The 8,040-nt window shown below is 36.0% G+C and overlaps 1 long non-coding RNA gene across 1 annotated transcript; it reads left to right on the top strand.

Moving 5' to 3' along the window:
• The first annotated feature begins 1,140 nt into the window (after positions 1 to 1,140).
• LOC149135589 (uncharacterized) lies at positions 1,141 to 3,581 on the top strand. Its single transcript, XR_016241794.1, has 2 exons — positions 1,141 to 1,588; positions 2,766 to 3,581. It is a non-coding gene; the product is annotated as an uncharacterized LOC149135589 (long non-coding RNA).
• The last annotated feature ends 4,459 nt before the right edge of the window (positions 3,582 to 8,040 follow it).

Below are 8,040 nucleotides of genomic sequence, written 5' to 3'. Positions count from 1 at the left end.
GCAACAAAGAGAGAGAGAGAAAAAAAAACCAAGTGGGTGTTCATACCTGCACAGACTACACAAGTGCCTAAAACAATTAAGGAAAGCAATGATACATATTACATATTACAATGGTACATTTAAAAAGAACATACATGCTTGAGAGTGACGGCCATAGTTACAGATTCCACTAATATTTAGATTCTTTAAAGGTGGTGACCTTAAAGAATTGTTAGTACACCGGGCAAAATGCCTAGCAGCATTTCTCCCAGTTTTACCTTCTTTGTTCAAATCCCACCGAGGTCGACATGCCTGTCATCCTTCCGGGGTCGATAAAACAAGTAACAGTGGATAACTACGGTTGATATAATCGACTTACCCTCTTCCCGTAATTGTTGGTCATATGACAAAATTTGAAATCAATATTAGTTTCTATAAAATTCATTTATAAGCAAATTACTCTATCATTGTTGTAATCCTTTCGTCGGACACTGATTAACATTATTTAGTATCGTCTAAATAGGCGATAGCAATATCACAATTAAACGGCATTGTATCCACTAGTTGGTGAAATATGGAAGGAGTCACTTTTACACCGAAGGAAAGCCGCTTAAATTCAAATAAACCTCGGTGCGTATTAATAGTTAGTAAGTGTGAGCATTCTTCTACTTGGATTTGTAGATATGCTTCCGAGATGTCTAATGTTGAGAAAAAATTTCCTTCATTCAATTGTGCGAACACTTCCTCAGGACTAGGCAATGGGAAGTTACGTGAGATTAAGTAGTCATTTAATCCAGTTGAAAAATCTGCACAAATTCTTAACATATTATTTTTCCTTTCTGCGTAGATCGTAGATGCTGCCCAATCTGAGTGAGCCGTCTTCTCGATTATTCCTAGCTTTTCAAGTCTTTCAAATTCCTTATATTGTTGCGAAAGGTACATTCCGTTTTGACTTAAATACAGGTGTTGCACTTTGTTTTATTGCAATGTTTACCTTTGTTTTCGTGCAGCAGCCCAGTTCCTTTGGGAATACATCTCCGAATACATCTGGGAATACACCTGGGCATAAATGTTAATTCATTTTGCAAGGTACCTGATGTGAAATCCTGTGTTCAAACACATATTGTTGTACTCTGAGATGGTCATTTTTATTTTGCCAAATAAACACATGCACCATATATTTTTTCTTCACTCTTTTATTACCGTTCTTATTTTATTGCTTGGGTTCACTCGAATGTGTAACAAAGCAAAATTGCTTTAAGTGAGATTGAACCGAGCACTTCAAGTGTGCGAGGCGAAGATTTTAAATATCTATCAGGATGAGCATGTACCCAGACGCATAAAATAATCGTGGGCTTTCCTTGAACCCTCAACACCTTCATTGAATCGTAGAAACACCCTCGCGATATACGGTGTGTCTTGGGTATATTTAGAACATTTCTTCAGATCTTGCCACAACATGTTACTTCTCAAAAGACAGAATGTGAAGAGTTGGCCCCAGTGCAAGACTAGTATTTATTTAATGACCCGGAAATGACGAAGAGGGAGAGTTGACAAATGCGGTATTTGAAGTGACGTATGTCGGATAAATTGGATCAAATTTTAAGCAGTTAAGTATAGAGTTGGATGAGCAGATTTAAGAGTGAAATGTAATGAGAGAGAGAGAGAGAGAGAGAGAGAGAGAGAGAGAGAGAGAGAGAGAGAGAGAGAGAGAGAGAGAACTGCAAAGATGGAATAGAATTTGCCCGACTCTCTAACGTCTCTGGCCGGCAGCCACCTTCCATTAATAGACATATACGTGCAATCCGTTACTATTTAGATTGTCTCTTCTATGAGGTCCTTCCCATTGTCAAAATATCTGTATCTTCCTCACTCTCTGCTTTTTTATATCTATCTTCCTTTCTTTCTTTCTCTCTGTCATTCTTTGTCTCCCCCTCTTTATTATTATTACATATGATTCCCCTTTATTTCTGCGCATTCAATCCATCAAAATTTACTGATCAACTCGCTTAATTTTTAACTTTTAATAACTGACAACAGAAGTTTGTGGGTAGCAGTTTTCCGAAAAATTTCTCGTTTGTTCGCTGTTCCGTATATGGTACGTGAAACACCATTTTAAAAATGTCCTTTCAAAGGCCATAAGTTTTTATTTCCCTAATTTTTATTATCTAACATCCATGATACGCATCCATAAAATGTACTTCAAAAATTCTTGTAAATTCCTTATTAAGTTTTTTCAGACTTTAATTTTTCTAAAACGGCTATAAAAACTGCAATGCGGCATTTTAATTTATTTTTGATCTTCAGCCATTATCCTTTCCTAATATTTAAATTAATTTGTTTGACTGTTTTATGAGCTATTTTCAATTACTGTGTCTATTTACTTGTTTTTTTTTCTTTTACTAGACATCAGTATTTTCCATTCTACAAAATTTAATTCCATTGCCAGAAATTCTTGTCGCAAAATGCGCTCTTAAATATATAAATTCTACTTCGTTATCTTCTAGTATTTAGCAAACCTACTTCAACATTTCCTTTCAACTATTCAAGGGTTTCTGTCATTATATACACATATACTTAGTAGTATCGGTGAGAGAACATCGCTTTGCTTAATTCGAAGTATTTCTCTTAAACAAATACTTATTGAATTTCTAACAAAACACAAACATTTGCATATTCATATCATGAGTTTATAACATTTACTATTGGCAAGCATAAATGGTCAAAATAATTTATTTTAATTCTCTGATGTAATGGTAATGCCCTGAATGATGTTCTGTTTTCAGCCTAAAATAGTTGCAAATCAAGCAAGGACTTCTGGAGCAGTATATTAGGAAACACTTTGGTGCATAAAGGGGATGCAATGTGGATAGGAACTATCAAGACAGAATTACAAGGAGGAAAGGAACAAAGGAATATTGTCATAATCACGGGCGATGTGAAGGAGAAGTGGGTAAAGTGCCTAACAGGAAAGGCTCCGGACGAGATGGGATTCATGGCTTCTGGCTGAAGAGATGCCTCGCGGTGCAAGAAAGACTGGCAGCCCAACTGAATGAGTGTGTTCAGAAAGGTACAGTCCCCGCGTGTATGGTGACTGGGAAGACAACGCTTATAATGAAAGATAGAAGAAAACGAAATATTGTGATAAACTACCATCCCATAGCATGACTAAACATTATCTGGAAGATACCTACTTCAATATGTGCGACAAAAATTACACCTTCCTGGCACAGGAAAAAATACTACCAAGGGAACAAACAGGATGTAGGAAGAAATTTGATGGTACCAAGAATCACCTGGTTATCGATAAAGCAGTTTTGAGGCATTATAAAAACAACATAAAACATGCCTATGGTTTGGATTGAATTTAAGAAGGCATATATATGATATGATGTTTCCTTCCTGGATCATTGAATGCCTACAGATGTTTGGTGTTGCTGAAAACATCACAAATTTTCTGATGTATAGCATGAATAACTAGAACACCAAATTGTACCCAAGCAACGTATTCATTGGAGAAGGTGACTTGTTTTCTCCGTTACTATTTTTAGTTGCGCTAATACCCATAACAATTACGCTTAGGAAAGTTAAGATGGGTTACTGATGTGAGAAGAAAGGCCCTTCATTGAACTATCTTCCGTTTATAGGTGACCTGAAGTTGTTTGGGAAATTAAAAAAAAAAAAGGGTTCCTCGACCAAAACAGTCCAGAAGTGTGGGAGGGACATCGGTATGGAATTTGGGATTACTTAACATGAAAAAAGGGAAGTGTGTATAGATATTTAAGTATTTTGGAGCTGGATGACATTCTACACAAAGAAATGAAAGTCAAGGTCAGCGAGGCGTATCAAAAAAGGGTGAAGATGGTGTTGAAATCCAACCTCAATGTCAAAAATTTGATTACCGCAATGAATATCTGAGCAGTTGCGGTGGTCAGATATAGTGTGTCCATCCTCAGATGAACTAAGGAGGAAATATCATCACTGGATAGAAGGATGAGGATGTTGATGACGCTGCATGGGGCGCTACACCCTAAAGCAAACGTACATACACTGTATAGGAAAATAATGGTAGCAGATGACTAATTACTATAGAGCATTGTGTAAGGTGTGAAAGGAGAACTCTTACCGAGTATTTGATAAATAGTGAAGACCTGCTGCAATATGTCGCGAAAGATATGGGTGTAAATGTAGATGAATTGATAGGCAAGGAAGAGTTTAACCAACGTACTGAGGTGCTTCTGAAGCGTACCACCGAAAGCCTGATCATTGCTGCACCACACCAGGCACTCGCTACCAATTCAGTGAAGTATAACATCCATAAAACTTCTGACACCCAGAAATGCAGACTCTGTGGAAAGTGTGTGGAAAGTACGACCCATTTGGTAAGTGGATGTGAGAGCCTTGCACAAAAAGAATACAAGCGTCGCCACGATAAGGTGTATGTGTAACTTCATTGGCTATATTGCCGTAAATATCAATATTATTATTATTACTATTATTATTGTACTGTGCTTGATACCACCAACACTGATTCTGAGGAAAGCAATGGCTGGAAATTCAACCATCTGTTATCCATGGATAACCTCAAACTTTCTGGTAAAGATGAAGCTCAAGTCAGTTCTCTCGTTGATACGGTGTATACATTCAGTGCTTATATCAGAATGGAGTTCGGACTGAGAAAGTGTGGTGCATAAGTCTTGAAAAGAGGCAAAATCAAATGTATAAACAGACTAACGATACCGTCGGGAGAGGTTATGAAACACATAAAAGACACGGGCTATAAGTACTTGGGCATATTGGAAATGGATAAATTTATGGAGAAAGAAATGACAAAAATATTTAAGGTGAAATACTTGCGAAGACTGATCCTCAAGAGACTGATCCTTAAGTCAAAATTATATGGACGGAATAAGATCGAAGCTATCAACACCTGGGCGGTTTCACTTCTTAGATATGGAGCAGGGGTAATCACATGGACAGTAGACGAACTAAACAACTTAGACAGAAAGACAAGGAAGTTGCTAACTAGATATGGGTGACGCCACCCAAAAAGTATGTACCAAGACTGTATGTACCAAGGAAAAGAGGAGGAAGAGGACTTATTGGATGTGAACACAGCATTGGAGCAGAAGAAAACAATATACCATGGTATGTGAAAATGCCACAGAACCGCTATAATTAGACGTAAGAAGGTCGGGCTTGTGTAGGATGAAAGATTGCAAAGATAAAGCACTATATAATCAATTGAAAACGAATGAAACTGAAAGTAGATGGCTAAAGAAACGAATGCATGGTCAGTTTCATAGGGATGCTGAAGATAAGACAAAGAAAAATTATGTGTGTGGATCACTAAAAGTGATTTAAAACCGGAAACGGAGGCTCTAATCTGTGCTGCCAAAGAGCAAGCACTAAGAACAAACTAAATAAAATACAGAATAGACAACACATCAGAAAGTGATAAGTGCAGAATCTGTGGACAAAATGGTGAACCGTATAGCATATTACCAGCCAATGTACGCCATTAGCCCAGAAGAAATAGAAGAGACGCCACGACAATAGAGTCAGGATATAAAATTAGAAAAAGTTACAAAAACATGTGGGGTTGTCATCAATCGCGGGGAGTTACTACCACATTAAAGAGTATAACAGAGGATATATAACAGAATGTAGAGAAATAAATAATAAATAGATACATAAAATCCCCAATAGCGTGGCAGTCCACTTAGTGTAATCCGGGGTAAACCCCACACAAAACTCCCGTATTACTCTGCCATCCCTAAAGTGTGGCAAAGTGCTCTCTTTCAGTTTCTTTACTCCTACTTAGAAAAGCATATTCAGAGTAAATCCATTCAGTTTCATCAGTCTAGCCACTGTCGACCATCTTTTGATAAATACACTAGAAGGCAGCATCTCCCTCTCTACCGTCACCTTCCTCTTCAAATGATGTTTGAAGAAATTGACAAGGTGTTTGCTACCACTAAACGTCAATGAAAACGTTAACCTTCGCCTTGAAAAGAAGCAATTCCCCTTGTTCTATTTTTAATTACTGAGAAAAAAAAAAACATGATATTCACATCGCTGATTTTAAAAATTTCTGAATCTTTAAAAAATTTTTCTTTATAAGTTTTGCTGTGGTTTACAGTTTTGTAATTATGCAGTTTGTCTATATTAGTAGGAGCTTTATTATTATTATTATTCAGTAGTTTTATTTTTATAACGTGCTTTCACTTCACTACCGAGCGCAGCTCTGTGCGCCTTGGGTATGTGCTGTGGTTTGCTGTGGTGCTCTTATGTTTACTGTATTGAAAGTGTTTTGCGTAGAATGTGTGCAGTACCCAGTAGTGCAATTTTCTGTATGTTATATATATTTGTAAGTCCTGGTGTTTTTGTTATGTATTTGTCTGAATATTTTTTTATTATACCTAAGGCACCTACTATGATAGGAATTGTTTCTGTTTTTAGATTCCACATTCGAGTTATCTCTATTTCCAGGTGTTTGTATTTTGAAAGTTTTTCCATTTCTTTTAGAGAAACGTTGTCATCTGCTGGTATTGAAACATCAATTAGAAGGCATTTTTTTCCTTCATGATCTTTGACAACTATATCTGGTCTATTTGCCTTAATTTCTCTATCTGTGTGTATTGGCATATCCCAGAGTATGGTTGCTTTCTCGTTTTCTGTGACCTTTTCTGGCGTGTGTTTATACCATCTTTTTTCTGTTGCTATTCCATAATGTTGGCATAGCTTCCAGTGTATATAGGTCCCAGCTCTGTCGTGTCTGTGAATATATTCCTTCTTAGCCAGGACTGGGCAGCCAGAGATAATATGATTTATTGTTTCTTGTCGATCTCCACATATTCTACAGTTACTTGTTATATTTCTTTTCATTATGTGTTTTTGGTAATTTCTGGTGGGGAGGCTTTGGTCTTGCGCAGCAATTAAAAATCCTTCAGTCTCTGCTTTGAGTCCTGAGCTTCTCAGCCATTGCTGGGATTTTTCTCTGTCTATTATTATTATTATTATTATTATTATTATTATTATTATTATTATTATTATTATTATTATTATTATTAATATCATTATTATTATTATTATTATTATTAATATCATTATTATTATTATTATTATTAATATCATTATTATTATTATTATTATTATTATTATTATTATTATTATTATTATTATTATTATTATTATTATTATTATTATTATTATTATTATTATATACTCAACAGATTAGATTGCTGGAAAAGAAAACGTATCCTAAAATCAGGTTACAAGTTTCTTTACAAGATGTTAAGAACATCCCTATTGGGTTACAGCAAGTCACCTGAGGTACGAAGAACCCTCCTACGTATCCTAGCTGACCCTAATAACACTGTTTTCTGCAGCTGTACTAAACTTATTACCTCTATCCATCTGTTCAGATCTTTAGGGATAGTTCCCAATGCACATAAAATTACTAGTACACATTTTACCCCAACTTTCCATTGTCTCTGTAATTCAATAGATAGGTCCTGGTGCTTTGCTAATTTTTCTATACTTCTCATATTAACCTTTTCATCATTTGGGCCTGTTAAGTCAATTATCTGGCACTTTCTATTCTCTTTATCCACTACTTGATTCTATTACTCTTTTAGTCTGAATGTTAAAAGCCCACAACATCTGATACTTTTTATTTTCTAGTACTTTATTAAGATCATGTTCAGACCATTATCAGTATGTTCAAATCATAGCTTTCTACAAAGAGCCCCAGTGGATTGCTCTCCCTAGATTGTTATGTCCTTTCTTTTATTCTTTCTGTGCCAGCATGCTACATTCACCTATTATATGATTGACGCTTTCCTCTTTTGATTTGCATAAACTACATTGAAAATCTACTTGGTTTTTGCTTATTTTGGCTGCTATCCAATTAAACCGTAATACTTGATCTTGTGCAACTACTAACAAATTTACTGTCTCCCTTTTCAGCATTCCTTTCTGCAGCCATAACCAAGTCTCACTATTACTATTTGCTGAAACTATCTTTTCGAATCTCCCTAGCAACGCCGCCTCCTCCTG

This window comes from Octopus bimaculoides, chromosome 5 (assembly GCF_046866305.1).
Source record: "Octopus bimaculoides isolate indiv1 chromosome 5, ASM4686630v1, whole genome shotgun sequence".
NCBI lineage: Eukaryota > Metazoa > Mollusca > Cephalopoda > Octopoda > Octopodidae > Octopus > Octopus bimaculoides.
Note: the sequence above shows the minus strand (reverse complement) of the source record. Positions and strands in the feature narration are given on the sequence as shown.